Source organism: Lacerta agilis, chromosome 9 (genome assembly GCF_009819535.1).
Source record: "Lacerta agilis isolate rLacAgi1 chromosome 9, rLacAgi1.pri, whole genome shotgun sequence".
NCBI lineage: Eukaryota > Metazoa > Chordata > Lepidosauria > Squamata > Lacertidae > Lacerta > Lacerta agilis.
The window spans coordinates 73,481,028-73,503,627 of record NC_046320.1 but is presented as its reverse complement, the minus strand read 5'-3'; positions in this window follow the sequence as shown (position 1 = coordinate 73,503,627).

Here is a 22,600-nt window from a genome sequence, read left to right as displayed (position 1 = left end):
AGGCAGCAAATTTTGAATTAAGGCATTCAGAGGGCTGGTGGTGGGCAGCACCCCCCCCCCATCTCTCCCAATATCCCAGTATTTTTTTTTAAATAAAAAAAACCCTAAACATTAAAATATCTGTAAACTCACAAATGATTAAAGCCAGCAATTTGCACACATTGCCTCTCTTCTCTTGAACTTCCCGCTTGAACTTCAGGGCAATTCATGATTCTCTTGTTATGGGGGGGGGGGGGTTCCTGCTGCTGCTGCAATGGAGCAGTTAATGAACTCCTTGCTTATGGTGCTACTTTTCCTGATAATGTTTGGTCACATTTGACTTTTTTTTTTTTAAAGAATTTGTAACCCCACCCATCTACAGCTAACAATCAATTGAAACAATTGCCCCAATGCTGAAAATGCCAACAAAAAACATACAAATATTGTTGCATGCAGGGTGCAGAATAAAACAGTCTCTGTCTTTTATATAACAAAAGCCTTCAGAAGAAGGAAAGGAAAACATAAAATGCTTGCCTTTTTTGACATAAAATGTTGAATTTGATGTTCACAAAATCTGGAAATTTTTAGATCAATGTGGATATTTTTAGAAGTCTTCCCTGCAGGGAATTTAAAGGGTCTCACCAACATTTGGAATACAAAGGTTGTTGTTCATTTGTTAATTTAGGTGCCAGAATGAAATCAGCTTTTTGGTTTAAAGGAACAGGTGGGTAGCCGTTTTGGTCTGCCATAGTCAAAACAAAATAAAATAAAAAATTCTTTCCAGTAGCACCTTAGAGACCAACTAAGTTTGTTCTTGGTATGAGCTTTCGTGTGCATGCACACTTCTTCAGATATGCACACGAAAGCTCATGCCAAGAACAAACTTAGTTGGTCTCTAAGGTGCTACTGGAAAGAATTTTTTATTTTATTTTGTTTTGGTTTAAAGGAGTTACAGTATTTTGTTTTGTTTTGTTTTGTTTTACAAAACGACCACTTACCAGCAAAACTGCTGGTTCACGAAAGGCTGGACTTCTCATTGCAGCTGTTCTTTTGAAATAAAAGTTTTAAGTAACAACTACTTGCAGTGGAATGTTTGGTTGCTGACAGGGAAACGTACTTGAATGGCAGTTGATTACAACACTGGCATGTCTCAAAAATAATTGTTTGGAGGTGTTCATAAAAATAGAACTTTGGCAATAAAAAAAATACTGACATGTGAGAGTGAGTGTGCTCTGCAGCCTGTTTTAGCAAAGCATAATTCTGAAGTAATATCAAGGTTTGGATGTGCACGTTTACCTTAGGTTTTTTATTGCTGCACCCTGTCGTTAGGAGTGCCGATGGAGAAAATTTGCAGGGCTGACTTGTTGCAGATTTGCAGCCAAGAGAAGGCTCACCGGTAATTCTGAATGATGGAATTACCGGTAGGTTATGTGACCCTGCACGAGTCCAAAACGGGGCCGCTGTCCATCACAAAACATCCCTTCCAAATTGTGTAACTTCCGTTAAAAGACTTATAATGGGTCCATTGATTTGTCTCCATCAAATTGATTGCACTTCATTATTTAAAAAATTAAAAAATTGTCCAGTAGCACCTTAGAGACCAACTGAGTTTGTTCTGTGTATAAGCTTTTGTGTGCATGCACACTTCTTCAGATACCAATAACTTCATTATTAAGTCATTGATAGGAATAGTTCACTAAGTGTTTTAAAGTGTTTAAGGGTTTTAATAATTTGCAAAAGTTTTAAATAGTCAGTTCTTCCTTTTTAAAAGACCATGAGGACTTCTGGGGTTTTTAAAAGGATATTTTTAGGGGAGGTAGTCAGGAAATCCTTGTGTGTGTGTGCAAATATGGTGACGTTTCTTTCTTTCTTTCTTTCTTTCTTTCTTTCTTTCTTTCTTTCTTTCTTTCTTTCTTTTTTTCTTTCTTTCTTTCTGATGCTGCTTCTGTTTCTATTTGTAGGGTTTATTTCTGTTCCTCGCTTGACTCCTTTTAGTCTCAGCAGCCGTGGAAATAATCTCTGTGCTGTGGGTTGGAACTGCATTAATTGTGGGAATGGGAGTGGGGAGGGGAGAGGGAGGGAGAGGGAGAGGGAAGGAAAATAAGGCGAGAGAGAGAGAGAGAGAGAGAGAGAGAGAGAGAGAGAGAGAGAGAGAGAGACCAATGGTTGCACAGGAGAGGTCAGAATTTGATAACCTGTACACATTTAGTGGGGGGGGGGCCCTCTAGCCGTAATATTTTGGATGTATGAGATAAGGGGAATTGATGGTGTTGGTAAATAGCTATTTGCGGTCTCTACCCGCCCTGTGCCACATTCAAGAAGCACAGATTCACCATCTGAAATGCTGAATAATTCCATCTCAAGACCCCCTCTCTCTCTGCACTGACTTCCTCTTTCCATCTTCCTTTTGTCTAGAAAAAAACAGATTTTTTAAAAAATTTGGACTGCAGAGGCCCTTGACAGATCATTTTGTGCAGGTAGACCCTCTGGTCTAATGCAGCTTCTTTAAAAAATATGTTGGGTTTTTTTTAGGTGTTGTGCGAACTCAAAAAGAAAAAAAAAGAAACCAAATTAAAAACTGGGATTTGCGTTTAATCAGTTGGTATGGCCACTGTGAAGAGTTTCTTTGCTTGTCTTACAGACTGAGCAGGATTTTGCCCAGATATTTCAAACTTGCCTCAGTTTCCCACCAGAAAAGCCTGTGGGCCGGAGCAGAGACTGATCAATGACTGACTTGCCTTCATTGTTTTGTAATCAGACAAGGTGCTTTTTCCTCCAGGATATGGTTCAAGTGTCAAAGGAATTAACAAAGGAAGCTCTATGGGTCTGGCTTTTCCCCCTTTCAGGTGGGCAGTCTAAAGAGTCCGGCCCCCTCCTTGACCTCAGGATCTGTTAACTGAATTGCCCTGCAATATTCATTTCCACTTAGCAGAACTTGGGAGCTATTCAAGGAGCAAATTTTAAAACTCCTCAGATTGCTCAGTCACCCAATGTCTGCGAAAGCAAAAGAAATGTTAATCAATCTGGATTTCTTTCTTTCTTTTTTTCTAAGAGCAGCATTAGTGAACCTCAATCTATCTAAAATATATATGTAATGAGGATATGTTTCCCCCTAACTCACTAGCTGTTCTTGTCTCGGGTTACGCTGGCATTTGGAACGCACAGGGAAATTCAGCTGAGTTATTTTCCCTCATTAGCTGCATAAGATGTTTCTCGTTATGGCTTTTTAATTTCATCAAAGACTGCCTCTTGTGCAGAATAATGGAGGCTGTATTCTTGCAGTGATGCAAAAATCCTTAAAGGAGGGAGGGGAGAAGGGGGGGGAACAGAAAATTCCAAACAGCCCTCTGAAATGTGCAAAGGACTTGGGTCTGGGTCCCCTCTGCGTGGGATCCTGTTATTTGAGGTATCCCAATGACTTCGTATTAATGGGGGGGGGGGAGGATTCGTAGAATGAAAATTCCCCTCTCCCTGCAGAGAAACTTCTTTTCTTTTGTCAAAAGCGCATCACTTTCACAAATTTATTTCACTTTGTTTATAAATAATAATAATAATAATAATAATAATAATAATAATAATAACCAGAAAGTTTTAATTGTTAAAGAGCTCTCTAAAATGAATAAGTGATGAAGAACTGAAACAGTGAAACCTCAGAAGTGCAATTAAAGAATACATCGGATCTGAAGAAGCTGGAGATATTTCCTGGCAACTTTAATTTGAATTTGCTTATATGTAAATAGTTAACAATTGCATGTAATTGTATTTGTATGAGAGGAAAACGGGATGATTAAATGACCTACGCAGCTCAGTGTTTAGGTAAGGACTCTCTTTTTTTTGCAGGAAGGTAATCGTACAATTGCCTTTATGTTTTATATGGGGGGGGGGATTGCTTAAAAGGGTTTTTCTTTCTTTTAACGAAGAAATAAATTTGAAGCCAGAAATGCCACAGCTCAAAGCTGAAAAGCTGAAAACAGCGCACTTATTCTGAAGTCAGACAAAAGAACAACATATTATTAATAACAGCACACGGTTCTTGCTGTTTTATCCTCCGCCATCCCAGTGAGAAAACCAAGTTGCCCTCTGTGCATTTTCCCACTTCGGTCCCTACAGAAGGTTCTCAGTTAACCAAGAAGGAGACTGCAATGCACGGAACGGCTGCACGTTACAGCCTGCGAGGAAAATCCTGAGCAAAAGGCTCCTTTCTGCTGAATCGATTTCTTCCGGGAAATGCCAGAAATCAGTGCTGAGTTTAAGCAGCGTTTGCTCTGGTTCCTTTAGCCCAGGCTGGCCTGTCTGTCACCGGCCGGGGAGCAAGTGGAGTTTGGTGCCCCTCGCTTCCCCCAGCGTCAGGTGCCATGAAACAACCTTAGTTGGTTCAGCCCAAGCTGTGGGGAACAGCATACACCGCCATTCTGCAAAGGGGAGAGGCCCCTATTCTGGGGGATCCCATCCTAAATTGCGCTCCTTCTCCAGATACTGGGGTGTCATGCATTAGGGAGGTGGGCAGCTTGGACAAGGATGTGGGGTGGCATCGCTTGGGGTGTGGTAGCAGCACCCTCTCCTGCACCAGCACCCAGCCATGGGGCGCCCTTCATGCCAAGGGGTCCATTTCCTGACCCTCTGCCGACTTACCTCCCCCTTCACGACCTGCCTCCTCTATCTCTCCAGTTCTCCTCCTGTCTCCTCTCGGCCGCCTCTGAGCCCCCCGAGCCTCTTTGCTCCTCTCTTTCTCACTCTCGCAAACCCCTCAACCCACCCCCCGGCATTCCGCTTTCTACAATAAGAGAATTCCCTCGATATGCACACGGATGCCTTCCCCGCCCGGGCCGGGGGAGATTGACCGGCTTATTCACACGGAGCAAAGCTTTCATATTTGACCCTAGTCGTGCAAACAATTCGTTTCCCAACAAAAATGGCATTCCTTACACGCAGTAATAATTAGCAGAATTATTTATGCCTTTGTGAGCGGTGCTTTTGAGAGGGAGTGTCATAAATAGGAGATGCATAGCCTGGAGATTTAAAAAAGTGCCAGGAGCTGGTGGGGGGAACTCCGTCCCCTATTGATCTACCCAAGGGCCAAGACCTGGGGAGGGGGTTGGCCTTTTAGTGGCACAAACGCTCCGTGAGATCTGTGGCAGCGGGACCCTTGGTGCTGGCCCCACAGCACTTTTGGCAAGACCTCTGCTCTGAGGCATTGGGAGTTTTCATCGCCTCTTTGCACGGGATTTTGAAGAAGAGTGAAGAACATGGGACCGGATATCTGTTGCTGCTGCTGCTTAAACGGGCATGGGAATTCATGTTTGCCGTGAATGTTTTAATGTTGCTGATTAACTTTCCATTAACATTGTGCAGGAGTGGAAAAGGCCAGGATGATCAGTGAGACAAAATCAAAGTTTGAAGTAGAAATACTCAATAGTGACTTTAAAGTACTCACTAAGATGTATAAAATGCTGTTGGAATGGAACTTGAAAGATGAAGAAGTAAAGTCGGTGATGATTCACTGGGCAAAAGATATTGGACATAATATTATGCTAGAAGACTGGGAAAAACTCTGGAGGGAAGGAATGAAGTTTACAGCAAGTACATCAATAAAAGAGAATTTGTTAAAAAATGATGTATAGATGGCATATTACCCCAGTTAAACTAGCAAAGATGTATAAGACAGATAATAAGTGTTGGAAATGCAAAGAAAATGTTGGTACCTTTTATCATGTTTGGTGGGAATGTAAAAAGGTGAAAATGTATTGGGACAAGATATATCTTGAGTTAAGAAAAATGTTGAAATATAGTTTTGTTAAGAGACCTGAAGCATTTCTACTAGGTATGGTAGGTACAGACATTGAAAAGAAGGATACTAGACTTTTCCAATACGCTGTGGCTGCAGCTAGAATCCTTCTAGCACAAAAATGGAAACAAGAGGAATTACCGACGGTAGAAGAATGGACAGTGAAACTGACTGAATACGCAGAAATGGACAAACTGACAGGAAGAATCCGGGAGCAGCGGGACCAGAAATTCATCAAAGACTGGTCAAAGTTTACAAATTATTTAAAAGACAATTTACAATTGAATACGTTAATAGGATTTCAAGAAGTTTTGTAGTTAATTTGTAGAGTTATCATTGTAAGTAGAATAGAAGTAAAAAAAAATTTTTTTGTCTGATAGTGGTAAGCAATGGTTGACTTAAGAAGTATAATGCTAAGATATAAATTAGAAAGCCATGTGAAGGAGTTGAGGGAAGTCATGGTTTGTTAGCCAAAGATGAGTTTAAGGGAAAAAAAATTGTTTAAATGTGATAATAATTGTATTTTATTCTGAAAAAATAATAAAAATTATATATTAATAAAAAAAAGGAAAAGGCCAGGATGAACTAATTCGTAGGAATCGTGACCCCTGAGCCACAATGGCTGAGGCAGACGGCCTCGGGTGACCACTGATGGCCAAAGAGCTTGGGGACGACCCCACAGGCATCTGGGGAGCCCCTGCTGACAAAGAGGGTGGTCAGGTAAATGGGCTGTTGGGTCAGTTTGGGCTGGGTTTCGCCCAGCTGCATAAGCCGTGCGAGCGACTGCAATGGGGCAGCCAGGAGGTCTCCCTCAGTGCTAGTGAACCTCTGTGGGGACGGAGAGGGGCTGGTCATAATGGCCGTCAGCCATGGACTGCCTTCCTTTGTATGTCAAGATGAGGGTGCACAAAGAGCTCTGAGTGCAGCTCCCGTGTAAGAACATAAGAGGAGCTTGCTGGATCAGGCCCAGGGCCCACCCAGTCCAGCATCCTGCTCTCACAGAGGCCAACCAGATGCCCCCAAGGCAAACCCACAGGCAGCATCCGAGCACAGGAGCAGCCCTCTCCCCTCCTGTGGCTTCCAGAAGCATTGCTGCATGCGACTCCAGAGGCAGAGCCATCCTCTCCTCTGCCATGAATTTGCCTCATCCTCTTTTAAAGCCATCCAAGTTGGTGGCCGTTGCTGCATCCTGTGGGAAGGAGTTCCGCAGCTTAACTCTGCGCAGCGTGAAGAAGGACTTGCTTTCATCTGCCTTGAGCCTTCCAACATTCGGCTCCATTCAATGAGTTCCAGTGTCATGAGAGAGGGAGGAAAGATTTTCTCTGCCCACTTTCTCCGTGGCCAGGCATAATTTTATAAACCCCTCTCGTGTCACCTTTCCCTCACCTTTTCTCTAAACTAACAAGCCCCAACCGCCACAACCTTCCTTCATCGGTGGAGTCGATCATTTTGGCTGCCCTTTCCAACTCTTCCATATCCTTTCAGAGCTGAGGCGACCAGAACAACGGTGCGCAGTCAATGCTGCTGTGGAACTGGCTTCCCGGCCCCGGAAGGAGCCTCTGCCCTCTGCCACCTCTCCCGAGTGCCCCCGAAGTTGCGTTTAAGCCTTTAGAAAGGAACAGGGAGGATGAGGCCTACTTTTTAGGCAGGGGCCGAAGGCAAACCAGGAGGAGGCAAGAGCCTAGGTTCTTTGTGTTCCCCAGCCATTGCCTCTAATAAAGTCTGGACGCTGACCAAGAAGCAATTTTCTCAAGCAAAACCACAATGGCGGCACAAAGGAGAATATCAGGATGATCTGGCTCCTTTCTCTCTTTAGTATCCCTCTGAAACAAAGAGGGGGAAGGCAGGAGGGAAGAGGCTCACCTGTGTTCCCATGCAATCTTGGAACGATCGGGGTCATTATCCCCCAAAAGCCTCCAGTTTCTAAAGAGCTTCTTTAGACACTGACATCTTGTTCTGAGTGAGATTGTCAGATTTTGCTCTCTTTCTCTTTTTAATTAAAAAAAAAAAAACCACACACACACACACAAAACCCCGCCTGCACCCCTCTCGACGTCCCCCATCACCAATCTGGCCTCATCTGCTGCTCAAACTTCAAAAGGAAGAGAGAGAGAGAGGAGTAAACAAAAACAGGTCTTCTCCAAAGCAAGGAATAAACTGAGCGCTCCTAAAAGAGCTTTTCGGTGCACGGGGCGGGCGGGCTGGGTGGTGTGGTGTGGTGGTGGTGGGGGGAGAGTTTGCTCTCTCTCTCTGCGCTTGACAAAAGCCCCTGGTTTTCTGCCATTCTTTTCCTTTCCTTGATGGATCCCCAATTGTCGAGCCTTCAAGAAAATGCACTCTAGCTCTTTGTCACCAAATGTAATTTGATAAACTCTTTGCAAAAACACACCGGTTTCCGATTCTTTTCAAAAACTGTTATGGATGGGGGAAGGAGAAAAGGGGGTGAGATATTTGAGATGCTCAATTGAACATCTAAAAAAAAAAAAAAAAAGTGGTGTGTTGGGGTGGGTGGGGGGGAAGCAGTGGAAAAAGTAATGTCAGTAATCTGCAATGTGTAAATTCACTGGGAGCCACTGCCGGTGGGGGGGGGGGATGAGCGCAGGCAGGGCTTGCTGTCCATTGTCATGACTCTTAGAGGCCTCTGAATCCTCGTTGGACTTGACATCGAACCTCCATTTATCCTATAAAAGGTCCTCCTTGAGTTATCTCTGCCGGAGGCTGAGCATGTAGAAGAGGAGTTGGAGAAATCTTTCGGACAAGGCAACTTGCAACTGTCTTAAAGCCGGATTTTGGTAAGTTGAAAGTTTTCATCTCTTAGAAATCACTCTCCAGCTGGGAGATGCCGCCAGCCTTCTCAAGGGCTTTTCGATCTGGAATCAGAAGTTTCGGTTCCAAATCTTTTCTTTCTCTCGCCCTCTCCCCCCCCCCCCACCTTTTTCTTTTGACCACGGGATTTGGATTCATTTTGTTGTTCTTTATATCAAGAAATTTGCAAGGAAGTGGGATACAGTTGCCGTCTTAAGACACCAGAACACCAGCGACATGTTTCAGTCAAAACAAAATACTGTAGAAAATTCTTTCCAGTAGCACCTTAGAGACCAACTGAGTTTGTTCTTGGTATGAGCTTTTGTGTGCATGCACACTTCTTCAGATACCGAAGAAAGCACACGAAAGCTCATACCAAGAACAAACTCAGTTGGTCTCTAAGGTGCTACTGGAAAGAATTTTCTATTTTGTTTCGACTATTGCAGACCAACACGGCTACCCACCTGTAACATGTTTCAGTCAGATCCCGACATTCTGATGATAGCAGTCTTCAGGCTCTGGAGAGTATAATCTAAAGTTTTCAAAATGCAATAGTGGCAATTGAAAATAGGTTGTTTTTTTTAAAAGCCCCCCTGGGCTTTAAAATTAGTTTTTTAAAAAAACCTTTAAAATTCCTATTGGATATTCGGTTGCAATTATGGTGGTATAGCACATCATTTATAATTTGGCATGTGTAATGTACTGCTAGCATTTAAACCCAATTATTCTCCATCCTCTGATGTGAACATGTGAGTAGGTCGCTGTTGGTTACTAACCTTTGTTTTATCCATATGAAACCCATCACACCCCTGTCCCCGTAAGGGTCCGCTGTCCTGCATCTCTTTCCGTGGAATGTGCATTTGGATACGGGTCAGAAGACGGCACATTCTGGCACAAGGAGTCACGAGGAGACGCCTCATTCTTGTGCAATGACTAGATCCAGACTGGTGCGCTCGAATTTGTCCTGGAGGGGCCATTTTAGTAGGCCAGACTGCAGAACGGAGGCAAAAACCCTTCTTAAAAAGAAAACTATAGCTAAAGCTGAGCGCATGGAATGCCCAGCTGACTTGGTGCCTTCCAGATGTTTTGGACTACAACTCCTATCAGCGCCAGGCAACATGCTCCTGGGGTTGAGGGGATCGTGGCCTTGCTGGCTGGGGTAGATGGATAGGGTTGCCAGGTCTGCTTCCGAAAAATAGTGGACAAGCGGGGGGGGGGGGTGTTAATTAAATTAATTATATATTTTCTTACAAACATTTTAACACGTATTAAAATACCATTTCATCATAAAGCTTTTGAATAAAAAAATGTCCACTATTTTGTGGAAAAAATAGTGAACATAATGTGAAAAAATTGGACTGTCCGCTCAAATAGTGGACACCTGGCAACCCTATTGATGGAAAGCCAAGACATCTGAAAGGTCCCAGGTTGTGCCCATCAAGTTCCCAGCTGCTTTCCAGTGGCAAAATTAGTTGAGGGAAGAAAAACACCGTCACCCCCCCACCCCCCACACACTGTTTTTCGATATCAATACTAAAAGCAAAGTATTGCTAGTTCAGACCCTCCAAGTCTCCCTATTTTCCAGGGACAGTCCCGAATTTACAAAAGCTGTCCCAGTTTCTGATTTGATTCTGGAGTGTCCCGCTTTTCCTTAGGGTGTCCCTATTTTCATCGGATAAATATTGGAGTGTATGGAGTTATGCGACCCACGAACCAAGGAGATAAGTAACTACATAACCTTTACAGGTGGGTAGCCGTGGTATCTGAAGAAGTGTGCATGCACACGAAAGCTCATACCAAGAACAAACTCAGTTGGTCTCTAAGGTGCTACTGGAAAGAATTTTCTATTTTGTTACATAACCTTTAGAAGACTTCTGAAGGCAGCCCTGCATAGCGACGTTTTTTTAAAAAAATGTTTAATAATAATAATAATATTTATAATAATATTTATTATTTGTACCCCACCAATCTGGCTGGATAATGTTTTATTATGTTTTTATATATGCTGGAATCTGCCCAGAGTGCCTGGGCCACCCAGTCAGATGGGTGGTGTGATGATGATGATGATGATAACAATAACAACAACAACAACAACAACAACAACAACAACAACAACAACAACAATAATAATAATGGAATAGAACATCCCTATTTTCATTGGAGAAATGTTGGAGGGCATGCTAGTTGTTCCTCTGAGCCGCAGCTGCTGGAAATGCCAAGGGGGGTAATGCTCTTGTGACCAGGTTGTGCTCAGAGGCTCCCCAGAAGAGACGTCATGTGCCGGACATCTGGCCGGCCACTTTGAGAAAGGGAAGCTGTCCCAGATGGGGCCGTGGGCCGGATCCAGCTGTGGGTCTCCTCTGAGGTTCTTAGGCAAGTTTGAACAAAATGGACCTTCCCTGGGATTCCTGAGATGTTCTCCTGCAGGGCAGCCCATCTTGGCCGCTGGGGTTCTTTGAATAAATCATAAACCGGTCGCCCTTCTCTGCTGAATGTTTCTGGACAGAGATGGGGAACTGTTGCTAGGACCTGTTGTGAATATGAAAACAAGTTTAAATTTGCTCTTCAAATGATGTAAGCCTGGAGGATGTGTTTTGATGGAAGCAGAGTTTTGTTTTGTTTTGTTTTGGTTTATTGCATTTATATTTCCCGGCTTTTCCTCCAAGGATCTCAAGGGGGTGTGCATGGTTCTCCCCCTCCCCCTTTAGTCCCCACAACAACCCTGTGAGGTAGGTTAGGCAGTGCCTGCCCCCCCCAGGTCACCCAGCAAACTTCATGACTGCGCAGGGAATCGAATCCTGGTCTCCCAAGTCCTAAATTGGCACTCTAACCACTATGCCACCCTGGTTTGGACACAGTCCATGATGCTGGTATTCTATTAATACTCCCCTCCCCCCAAAAAAAAATTAATGGTAGACATTCATCCATTGAGGGAGTTCCTCGAGCAAGGGGTTTTTGCTTTGGCAAAATCTGTCCGCTTTTGCACTAACCTGTTTGCTTAATTGGCCAGTTTGTCTCTTGTGTAGCTCATATCTGTTTCAAGGAAATGTTCCAAGTGTGGATAACGGAGCGGACATGGCTTGATACAGACTTGAGTTTGGGCTAATTTTAGCTGTGATTCCTGTTTTGCTGGGGTTGGACTAGGTGACATTTGGATGTCCCTTCCAAGTCTTCAACTCTACACTTCTAAGCAGGGAGCATGTTTTCCCCAAGGGGGAGAGTTTGCCCCTCTTTTGGCACCTGAATGCAGAGAGCTCACTCCGGCTGCAGGTGTTTCCCCTTTCAGAGGGAGGGCCAAGCGAGGGCATTCAGAAGCCATCGCCCTTAGTTGCCTTCGCTCGCCCTCACTGGGCTTGATCCACCACAGCCCTATCTGGTGAGATAGCACTGCAGCAGCAGCATCACATGCACAGCACCATTTCCAACCTGGGCACTGACATAAATTTAGGGATTTTAAAGAGGGGGGCATAATTTCTCTGTCACACATAAACACTGAAGTACTGCTTCTGCTCTAAAAGCAAAATGTTGGAAGATTCAGGACAGCACTTCTTTACGCAGCACAGAGTTAATCTGTGGAACTCCCTGCCACAGGAGGCCGGGATGGCCAGCAACTTAGATGCCTTTAAAAGAGAGTGGGGCAAATCCACAGAGGGAGGAGGGAGCCATTGATGGCTACCGGACATTAGGCCTGTGTTATCCCTCCACGTTCGGAGGCAGCAAGGCTCCCGAATGCCAGTTGCTGGAGACCATGGTTGCAGAAAGCGGCTCTTGTGCTTGAATCCGCCTTGCAGGATTCCCATGGGCATCTGGTTGACCACTGTGAGAACAGGATTCTGGACCAGACGGGACGTTGACCTGGTCCAGCAGGCTCCTTTTCGTATTTAGATATATTCTTTTTATTGAAAACAACAGGAGAATGTAGGGCTGCAGTCACAAGAGGTGGGAGGTCCCTGTCCCGTGGGTGCTGAGCACCCCTAGAGTTCAGCCTAGGTGCTGGAGCAGGTCTCACCTGCAGGCTCAGGCAGAGCAGGTGAGGGGTAAGGAGCCCCCAAGGCAGAACGCAGGAGAGGATCACCTAAGAAGACTCTCTCCGAGAGCAAGGCAGTGCCAAAGTGTCGGTGCTGCACTCTAAAAGACTGAGCAGAAGGTCTCAAAATGAGTATTATGTGACACCCGCAGATTGAAGCCATTGAGTGGGCGCAGGTGTGGTAAATATAGTTAATACGTAATTGATAAAACAAAAATAGGAATAGGAATCATTTATTATTGGCCAAGTACATTTTCCAACATACTTGGAATTTGTTTTGGCTACATTGCAATGTAAACATACAGACACTGTTCCTCTCACAATACAAAGAAGCAAAGAAACCCCGCCCATAATTTACCTCCCTTCAGCTATACAACTACGAATTTAACAATTTAATGGCACAAGGGAAAAAACTATTCTTGTGCCTGGCCGATTTTGTTTATGAAGTCCTGTAGCGACATCCAGATGGAAGTAAATCAAGCAGATGATGACCGGGATGCAAAGGATCTGCTACAATTCCCTCTGCTCTCTTCTTAACTCGGGTAGCATAAATTGTCTCTATTGAAGGCAAGCTAACACCAATTACCCTTTCTGCAATTCTTACAGCTTGTTGGAGCCTTTTCTTGTCTCTCTTGGAGGCTGTACCGTACCAAGCTGTTATAGAATTACAGAGAACAGTTTCAATGTAAATATAGTTAATACGTAAATGATAAAACAAAAAGCTGTCCATTGGAATGCCAGCCTAACCGTCCTGTATCCTTGCCGCCATTAATCTTAAAGCAGACCAATATTAATGCCAATCCGCCCCTTCAGTGCATTAACAATGCTAGCATTTAGATTAGCTCTAGATTGGGACTGCGATTTTTGTGATTGAAAGCTGCTTTAAACTGTTGAGCTTGCTGATCGGAAGGTCGGCGGTTCGAATCCCCGCAATGGCGGAGTGAGCTCCCGTTGCTCTGTCTCAGTTCCTCCCGACCTAGCAGTTTGAAAGCACGCCAGTGCAAGTAGATAAATAGGTACGGCTGCGGTGGGAAGGTAAACGGCGTTTCCGTGCACTCTGGCTTCCATCACAGTGTTCTGTTGCGGCAGAAGCGGCCGAGTCCTGCTGGCCACATGACCCAGAAATATGTCTGTGGACAAACACCGTCTCCCTTGGCCTGAAAAGCGAGATGAGTGCCGCACCCCACAGTCACCTTCGACTGGACTTAACCATCCAGGGGTCCTTTACCTTTTAACCTTTGTAACTTAACCTGCCCTTGGACTTTAGACTGATGATGATGATGATAGAGTCGAACTCTCCAGTCTTTCCAAGCCATTCTCTCCCTGTATTAAGAAATGAAGCCTCTCTTGGGTGCTGTGAGGCCAGTCGCTGGAAGCTCTTAGAAGCATATGATTGCAGAGTTGGAAGGGACCCCAATGGGTTATTCAGTCCAACCCCTGCAGCTGCCTTCCCCATCTTTTGCAGAGCTGCCTGCCTTGAACTTTCCCCCCTCCTTTCCCCTTTAGCCTTTTTTCTCAACTTCGCTCTGTGCCTTCAATTCGCCCTCCACATTTGGGAAACCAAAATCCCATTCTCCCTGTTCCATCTTTGCCCTTTCCACCCACCCACTGGTCAGGGGGGAAGTTTTGTGACACCATTGCTCTGACCAAGGCCTCCCCTCCACCCATGGGGCAGGGAGGAGGAGGGCTGTGGTGGTGCCACTTAAGCCATGACAGCAGGGACATGACCTGCAATTTGCCGTGCTTCAGTTGTGATTCCTGCATTGCTTGGGGTTGGACTGGATGACCCTAGGGGGGTCCTACAGTTCTATGATTCCATGCCCTATAAATAAGCTTTCCCCAGAGGTAATTCCACCAGATAAGCTAAGAAGACAAAAGCAGGCAGGTTACTCCAGCATGCACAAGTAAGGGATGAACTGGCAACTGTGGGTTATTTTAGCGGTGGGGGCAGGGGGGGACTCCCTTCCTTACGACCAACAAAAATGTCACAAAACAAAGAGCAAGCTTTCTGATCCACCAGAGTGCCTAATCAGGTTGGCTATTATGAACAGAAAGCCCTTCTTCATGCAGCACACAGTTAAACTATGGAACTCCCTCCCACTGGAGGCAATGATGGCCACCAACTTGGATGGACTTAAAAGAGGAAAAAAAGACAAATTCCTGGAGGAGGAGGAGGAGGAGGAGAGGGCTATCGATGGCTCCTGGCCACAATGCCTCTGCTCTGTGTCCACAGCTGGAGGCAGCAATGCTTCTGAATCCCAGTTGCTGGAAACGGCAGAAAGGAAAGTTTGCTCTTGTGCTCGAATCCTGCTTGCAGGTTTCCCATAATGAGCACCTGCTTGGCCACTGTGAGAACAGGATGCTGGGCTAGATGGGCCATGGGCCTGCTACAGGGGGGCTCTTCTCATGACCCTACGGACTGGAAGGCAGCAGGAAGGATCATAGAATCATAGAGTTGGAAGAGACCCCAAGGGCCATCCAGTCCAACCCCCTGCCAAGCAGGAAACACCACCAAAGCATTCCTGACAGATGGCTGTCAAGCCTCCGCTTAAAGACCTCCAAAGAAGGAGACTCCACCACACTCCTTGGCAGCAAATTCCACTGCCGAACAGCTCTCACTGTCAGGAAGTTCTTCCTAATGTTTAGGTGGAATCTTCTTTCTTGTAGTTTGAATCCATTGCCCCGTGTCCGCTTCTCTGGAGCAGCAGAAAACAACCTTTCTCCCTCCTCTATGTGACATCCTTTTATATATTTGAACATGGCTATCATACCACGCCTTAACCTTCTCTTCTCCAGGCTAAACATACCCAGCTCCCTAAGCCGTTCCTCATAAAGCATCGTTTCCAGGCCTTTGACCATTTTGGTTGCCCTCCTCTGGACACGTTCCAGCTTGTCAGTATCCTTCTTGAACTGTGGTGCCCAGAACTGGACACAGTATTCCAGGTGAGGTCTGACCAGAGCAGAATACAGTGGTACTGTTACTTCCCTTGATCTAGACGCTATACTCCTATTGATGCAGCCCAATAGGAGGATAGAAAAGCTGGCTTGGCGTTGCATCCGTAGTATCGGCATGGCCTGAAAAATCCTTTCTGTTGCCCAGTCTCGGAAGGGGTGTGGCTTTGGTGGGGGTCACGAAGGACGCCTTCCCATTGGAATTTAATGCTCCACCACTGCTCTCCCCGAAGGCCAGATGACTTATTGGGAAGAGGTGGTTGAATGAAAGCCATGTCAAGAAGGGCAGATTGTAGGCAGGCCAGTTGGGTGTAGTCGGCAGAGCGAGATTAAGCGCCACGCAGGCTTATGTACACACTGGGGAACCCAGGGCAGGGCAGTGATGCATCGCTCAGCTTCGGAAATGAGCCGAGGCACTGGAGAGAGAGAGGAGGAAGCTCTGGTGAAAATCTCTGGTGACCCAAAGTTCACAGGGTCCCAAGTTCACGAAGGCTGTGACCTCACCTTGGCATCAGCCTCGCCGGGTTCAAATGCAGAGACTTGCCCAGTTGCTGGGCTGTGAACTGCCAAATCCACTCATCAAGGTAACTCTCTCTCTCTCTCTCTCTCTCTCTCCACCCCCCCCCCAATGTCAATTTGCAGACAACAAACAAAACATTATCATAGTTGTGTCAGAGAGACCAGAATGACAAAAGCCCTTGGGCTTCATTGCTTTCTGGATCCGCGTGGGTTCAGGACAGGTCAGAGGCAGTCTTTATTCACGCAGTGCAGAGTGTTAAGCTATGGAACTCCCTTCCGCAGGATGGATTTGAAAGAGGGCCGGGCAAATCCATGGAGGAGGAGGAAGGCCGTCCGTGGCTCCTAGCTGGATGGCTCTGCTACATCTCCACGGGTTCTGGGGCTTAGATCCTGCTTCCTGGTTTCCCACAGTGAGAAGAGGATACTGGAGTAGATGGGCCTCATCCTGCAGGCTGTCCTTAGGCCCTTATTTGCCAAACGCCATATCTTCCCCCAAAGAGCGGCCAAACTGGCCAATGAGATCCCAAGGAGCGGTTTTGCAAAACACACGTTCCTTCCCCCTCCTTCTCCAGGTTCACCTGCAGATTTAAGGCCCTTGCCAAAGGGGGGCCTGGCAGACTCAGGCACCCTGAAGGGCAGTTGCAGCCAGGCTCAGGGATGAGGGAAGCTGCAAGGAAGAAGACCCCCACCTGCGGCCATCAGCAAAAGAAGAAGGTTCATTTGCACAAAAAACCAAAGATGTCCAGTTCTGGGCACCACAGTTCAAGAAGGATACTGACAAGCTGGAATGTGTCCAGAAGAGGGCAACCAAAATGGTCCAAGGCCTGAAAACGATGCCTGATGAGGAACGGCTTAGGGAGCTGGGTATGTTTAGCCTGGAGAAGAGAAGGTTAAGGGGTGATATGATAGCCATGTTCAAATATGTAAAAGGATGTCATCTAGAGGAGGGAGAAAGGTTGTTTTCTGCTGCTCCAGAGAAGCGGACACGGGGCAATGGATTCAAACTACAAGAAAGAAGATTCCACCTAAACATTAGGAAGAACTTCCGGACAGTAAGAGCTGTTGGACAGTGGAATTTGCTGCCAGGAGTGTGGTGGAGTCTCCTTCTTTGGAGGTCTTTAAGCGGAGGCTTGACAGCCATCTGTCAGGAATGCTTTGATGGTGTTTCCTGCTTGGCAGGGGGTTGGACTGGATGGCCCTTGGGGTCTCTTCCAACTCTAGGATTCTAGGATTCTATGATTCTATGTAAAAATCCTTCTTGTTAAATCCAGAGTCTGGAATGTAGGCAGATGACTGAAATTGATTGGATCAGTAGAATAATAATAATAATAATAATAATAATAATAATAATAATAATATTTTTAAGGAAGCAAACTCGGCATTTTTAATACAAAACAAACAAAACAACATCCTAGGAGAGAGCTTATGATAAAACGTTGCACAGCCCGAATTGTCCACCAGGTGGGGTTACAGGGCAAAGAGTGGACTGGGAGATCTGTAATCGCAAAGGGCCAAAGCAGCTGGACTTGGGGGCTGGATTGGGGCCGGGCCATTTCCACCTGCCCTGCACAGACCCCCGGAGGCTGCGGAAGAGCCCTGCTTTGGGGCTGGGGGTAAATTGCTGTTGAGACAAAACAATCTCCTCCTTTGTGGGACATCGATTGCATTTGGGGAATACAAGTCGACCCTTTGAGGCTACCTTTGTTTTGAGAAGGCAGTGAGGACAACTGAAGGAGCAGGGTGGGGGCCGCAAAGCCATATAACCCCGCCAGTCTCATGAATTGCCGTGATTTAATGCACAGGCCCTGCTGAAATCAATGGGAGTTGCTCAAAAGCAGAAGTTTGCAGATTTCACAGCATGGACTCTTTGCAGTGGGGTTTGTGCAGGAATCACAGAATCATGGAGTTGGAAGGGGCCTCCCAGGGTCATCTAGTCCAACCCCCTGCAATGCAGGAATCTCAGCTAATGCATCCATGGCAGACAACCAAAGAGAACTTCCCACCGCTGTTATGCCCGGGGGGGCTACAGTTCTCCGGCATCTTGGCTGTGAAACGCTTTCTTGACTTTCCTGTGATTGAGCCCCAAAACTTAAGGGAAAGCAAAACAGCTTGGAGTGGGATGGGGGGGGGCAAGATCACCCACCTCCAGCCCAGCCTTAGCTCTTTAGTCACTCTCCCACTTGGGGGCACAGTGGTCAAGCAGATCTCCAAAACTGCTGTAATCCCAAATCAGCCCCCATGAACTCTGGCTGCCTGGGTCTCCTTTCTCCCCCATATCCTTGGCTCTTCCTCTCCCCAGCTGAGAACCTGAACCTGCTATGGAAATCTGCTCATGGGCAGTGGGCAAGATCCACTGCTGCCTTGGGAAATGCACGGGCAAACCTGTCTTGGGCTTGAGATTGCTGTAGCTGGTTTTGGGCGCCACCCACAGAGTGAAACAGCCGCTGCCTGACCAATTGGCTCTCTTCTTGAGAGGGTGGGGGCGCTAGGCTAGAGAAAATGCTAAGTTGGCCTCACCGACCATCCGATTGGTTGGTGTTAAACACACAAGACTGCGGTGCTGTGTCTCTGATGTCAGGAGGGAGGAGATATCTACCTTGCTTTCAGACTGCAAGTGTGTGTTTTGGTAATGCACTGACTGCATTTGTTTTAAACTGTGTACATGATGCTTCTCCCACAAATCCAAGTCCGTTTACAAGCGAGCCAATCCAGTTCCTGCATTGCAGGGGGTCGGACTAGATGACCCTTGGGTCCCCTTCAAACTCGACAGCTCTGTGATTCTGTGAGGTCACCTTTGAGCCTCTCTTGAGCTATGATGGGGCTGTTAAGGCAGAAGGGGAGAGGCAGGCCAGGGCTCTGTGTCTGTGTGCCTGGGGGGGTCTTGTTGTGCTTTCTAGCATTGCACTGCAAAGCCACATCGGCAAAGGTCTCTCCTGTGAGCCTCGGCTGTGTCCGAAAAGCCTCTGCATTGGGCTCTTCATTTATCCTGAGCCCATGGACTCCACACAGAGAGCTGACCACCAGAACTTCAGGAGACCTCAACTGGGCTGGGCCACGGAAGACACATCTTCTTGAAGTCCACAATAGTAGCAAGGGAAGGAAGGCAACTGAACCCCCCTCCCCTTTGAAACCCCTCCACAGCAACAGGTGGTGCCCTCCCAGAGGCGCAGGAAGGTCAGGTGGTACCCAGTGCGGAAAATTTCTTGTCACCCCCCCCATTGATTCCCCTGCCCCCGCAAAAATGGTTTTATGTTATTTCATATTTTCTTACAAAGGAATAATAACAAGTAATAATAATAATAATAAAACTTTTATTTATATCCCACCCACCCAGCCCGGCCGAAGTCGGGCTCAGGGTGGCTAACATCAGATACATAACATTGGTATAAAATCAAACAATAATTAAATTACCTCCTAAAAACATCTCAAAATCAAATGAAAGTCTAATTAGATGGCTTTCCACAGGGTTAGGGTTGGGAACAGCGAGTGTTCTCTGAACTGAAATTTCAGCCTTCACGACATAGGAAAACAGCCAAGTGAACAGCTATTTTGGTGGAGGAGGGTCAAGATATTAACTGATATGCATGAAATTTCATATATAGCTGGATAATCCCTAGTATAGTAAGATAAAACATTTGGAGCAGGCATTTTTTTTATAAAAAGTTTTTTTTTTATGAACTGCCCTAGTAGGGCAGTAATTGTTCCTTGATAATTTGTCACCCTACGCCCTCCCCCCCTTGCTACAACCCTGTGCCTTCCTGAAAAAGCTCCACTGGGGAGACCCCAATAGGGAAAGTCGCTGCTCTGCCCACACCCCATTATTCCTGCTGATGGAGAAGGTAAGCAAGCCCCCTGCCAAAAAGCAAAACGAAATCAGTATGGATTGTTTTATGTTTGTACCCAGGCCCCGTGTGCAGCTTCAAGCTAGGCAGTGTGGCACAGTGGTTAGAGTGTCGGACCAGGACCTGGGAGAGCCCAGGGTTCAAATCCTCCACTTGGACACGAAGCTCACTGGGTGCATGTAACCTTGGGGAGGGCAGTCACTGCCTCTCAGCCTAACCTGCCTTGCAAATTTGCTGCTGCTGCTGTGGGGATTAAATGAGGGGAGGGAGAACCACAAATGCCGCCTTGAGCTCCATGGAGGGATACAACTGTGGCAAATAAATGAGCAATGTTGGCACTGGAACTGGCAAACGGCTGGCATCTAGGGACCAGAGGCAGCTGCCTCAGCAGCATAATGGGCCAGCCTCTATATTACCTGCCCCGACTTGTGCTATTCCTTCTAGCTGCTAGGGAAAAACAGAGGCCAGCATTCTTGGGAGTGGCATTCTGGTGGGCTAAGCATGATGTGCCTGGCCTGAACAAACCCCCAAGAAAGGACATGTGAGCTTGACCCGTGAGATGTATTTAGGGGTTAAAGGGGGGGGGACACCAATCTGTAGACCACTCTGTTTGTGCATTGACTTTCTCTCCAGAATTCCATCTCTGCCCTGATGGTGCAGAGTCCCTTTCCATGCCTATCGCTCAAGACCCACCACCCATTGATTGCCAGCGTGGGTTGTCTCTGCTGAAATGCGAGGCAGTTCTGTTTCTCGAAGGGAGTTTCACTCATACCAGCCATCCCTGGGTGCTGCCGCCCCTCCATGATCAGTGTGGACATTGGACCCCATCTGAAGACCTTTGTTGATTCAGGCACTTTAGGGGCGCCTCACTTCTCTCTGCCAGGTGCCAAATCCCCATGGGGGGGGGCAGGCGGGTCTCCAATGAGCCTCTCACAGCTGTGCATTCAAGGTTCGGTTTTGTGGGGGCAATCATTTATTTCCTGGGTGCCTAAAAGCAAAGATGGCACAGTGCGCCAGAAAACACAATATTAAAAGAACAGCAAAAAGAAAATGTTATTGTGAAATGCAATAAAAAGTTGACAGCCCCCTCCCCCATAAAATTAACACCCAAGAAACTCCTAATTGTGGGCTTAGGATCTAAACTAGCACGCAGTCTGGATCCTGCCTCTCCAGCTGGCTACCTAAGTGTGGGAGCTATTGAAGGCGGGAGAACCAGCAGACTAGATTAAAACAAACATGTTTCAGGTGCATTTAAGGTGTGTTCCTTTGTTTGTTTGTTTGTTTAAAAAGTTGATTCTGTAAAACAGTTGGTCCATCTATTACACTACACTACCAAATATTATAGAATTAAGTCGATTGCGCTGCGATGGTAACACCAATTGTTCTGCTGTATAATCATGAATCCAAGGGGGTAGAACGGGCTCCATCAAAGTTTATGCCACAAAAAAATGTGCCACTTTCTAAGTTTCCACCAGATTGCTGCACAGCGCTGCCCCCCCCCACCCCGCTCACGCCGGAGAGACTCGTGTCCTGCCTGAGTTTCTTACCCCCTGAGGGGAGCCTTACCTGGTTCCCCAGGGGCTTCCCATCCAGCCAGGCGGATCCAGAAAGTGCCCAGAGTCAGGCGTTTTTGCAAAGCGCGTTAGTTTCTCCCGCACATGGCACCCCTCCAAGAAACAAACCCCCTCTTGCAACGAACCGGAGGTGCCTGCAATGCCTCTTCTCCCTCCTCTGCCTCCTGCCCATTCCAACAGGGCTTGTGCAGGACATCTTCCCACGAGACGCGGGAGACTGAGGATGGTCGGTTCCCCCCGTATCTCCCGACCTGAGATAGATACCTGTGTTGAAGCAAAGAACTGTTAAGAGGTGAATGCCTCCCCGCGGCTCGCGCGCCGCCACTGCCCTCTTTCCTCTCCCCCGCACCCAGGGAAATAAAAGCAGAAGCGGCGGAGGGTACGGACCCTTCCGTAATGGAAGTTTGGGGACGTCCTTTTGGCTTCTGGGAGACAGTGTCGAAATGTAGCAGCGGCTCGAGAGAGAGCTCCTGAGAAACTGTTCCTTTTCCTTCGCCTTCTGTCGGCGGCGCTTCGCTAGAGACCGTTTCCTTCCCCTCCGCCACTCAAGGGATGGGGGCCACCCGGCGCACCCTCGGTGGTCCGTTGGTGGTTCCCGCCAGGGACGCTCCGGTCTCCCCTCTCCCCTCGGGAGCTCGGCTGGCTCTCCTCTCTCGACGGCAGTTTGGGGGGGGGGGTCCATGTGCTCCGTCGCCGTCTTCTGGCCAAGGGACGGCCCCGCTCCGTGGCTGACAGACTCTCGGTGTGCTCTTCTCTCCGCAGGGACGGAGCGCCGACGGCTGGCGACGGAGGGCGTCCAGCAAGGCTCTTCGGCGCGTCTCTCCCGGCGGGCCCGCGGCCAGAGCTGGCACGCTCCAGCGCCCGGCCTCCTGCCCCCCTCCCGTCGTCGCAGTCGCCCCCGCCTCGAAGGGGAGGGAGGAGGGGCTCCCCCCCGCCCGCCGGCAGAGTACCGGCCCGCGCCGACTCTATATAAACACCCGCCGGGGCTGTTCCCCGCAAACTGGCGCGGCGCGAAGCGGCTCCTCCTCCCGGCAGAGGCGCAGCGCTCGAAAGCGGTGGCAGCAGCAGCAGCAGCAGCAGCAGCAGCGCCGACGCCGTTGCCCTCCCCCCGCCCGCC